The following is a 1,828-nucleotide window of genomic DNA, read 5'->3' as shown; positions in this document are numbered from 1 at the left end:
ATGAATCTAATAGAATTTTGTACACTTAATAAGTGAGGCCTTTACTCAAAATATCCAAAGTTGCAGGATTTTATAAATTCGCGTTTGCGAGTTGCGAATTTTTATGCACGCTTGTGCAGCTTTGGGGTACATTTCGAAGCAACAAAAACTTTGAAAAATTCTGGAAAGTGAATGAAGGGTTTGAATCTAATGCAATTTTCTACACATAACCAATGAGGATTTATCTCATAATATGCAAAGTTGCAGGCCTTTATCTGCTCAGATTATTTTTTTGAGATATTAATTTTGCACACTTAATAAGTGAGACCTTTACTCAAAATATCGAAAATTGCAGGATTTTATAAATTCGCGTTTGCGAGTTGCGAATTTTTATGCACGCTTGTGCAGCTTTGGCGTACATTTCCCAGCAACAAAAACTTTGAAAAATTCTGGTAAGTGAATGAAGGGTTTTGAATCTAATGCAATTTTCTACACAAAATCAGTGAGAATTTATCTCGTAATATCCAAAGTTGCAGGTCTTTATCTGCTCAAATTAGCAAGATATGAATTTTTATGCACACACGTGCAGGTTTGGAGCACATCTGCAAGTAACAAAAAGTGAAAAAACCTCTGGAAAATGAATGGAGGGTTTGAACGTAATACAATTTTCTACACGTAACAAATAAGCATTTATCTCCAATATCCAAAGCTACAGAATGATAACTGCTGTAGTTTGCGACTGATGAACTTTTATGGCACATTTTCAAGCAACCAAAAGTTTGAAAGGAGAGGCGGAAATAAGCCGAAATTATTTAAAATTTCTTAAATAAAATCAGCCCTAATCCACCTTGCAAAACAGCCCCTAATATTACATTGCCGATGTAAAACAACTCAGATTCGGCAAAAACCGATCATCTTAAGCCGAAGTGCCGCTCAAAGATGTCTGTTTATCAACTGGGAGATTTATCGGGCGATTTATCATCCGATAACAACACATAATATGCCGTAACACGCATAAATGACATTATACACGAATATCGGTATGCAAACAGGAAGCGGAAGATGATTGATGGAGGGAAAACGCTTCCCGTTGCAGGGTTTCGTCTTTTACCTCAAGGAAATGCGGGCCTGGTGAATGCAGATCTTGCGGTTCCAAGAGAAGGCTTATACTCGATTAAATCACACGGTATTATAGGGGCAAATTCTGTCCTAATTAGATTCATCTTAATCCAATCTTATTTAGTTTAGGCGCATTTATTTGCCTTGCTTTTTAATTAATTAATTTGCGCACTTGCTTTTGCGTCTTTTATTATTTTTTTATGGAAAAACCCCATTTGTGTTGAAGATTCTCTTCGCGTCTTTACTTACTATTTTTGTAGACGTGATACATTTTTTGTTGCCTCATTTATCATGTTTTGAGTCGAAAACTGTCCACTAAGTTGAGACACATTCCTTGAGCTAAGAAGAGCTCTATTCTTTACTTTGAGTCTTAACTCAACGCTAGTTATTTCTCTTTACAATGTTGAATTTTTGACACTTTTTTTGCATAACACGCAAGAATTCCAGAATTCTTCAAACTCTTGTTACTTAGAAGACTGACGCAAACTTACGCGTGTGTGTTTAAAAAATTACAATTCGTCAGTTCAAGCAGATGAAAAACTACAATTTTGAAAATGTTGAGATCAAGCTTCAATTGTTAAACGTACAAAATTATATGAGACTCAGAAGGTCCACTCGTTTTCCATAATTTTCCAAATTTTCTGTTACTCAGAAATGCGCTACAAACATGCACGCTTCTGTTTAAAAATTCACAACTCGCAAATCCCAACAGACAAATTGCTGCAATTTT

Source organism: Dendroctonus ponderosae, unplaced genomic scaffold, assembly GCF_020466585.1.
Source record: "Dendroctonus ponderosae isolate FM_Combo_2020 unplaced genomic scaffold, Dpon_F_20191213v2 Dpon_F_20191213_6, whole genome shotgun sequence".
Classification (NCBI taxonomy): Eukaryota; Metazoa; Arthropoda; class Insecta; order Coleoptera; family Curculionidae; genus Dendroctonus; species Dendroctonus ponderosae.
This window is presented reverse-complemented; position numbering follows the sequence as displayed.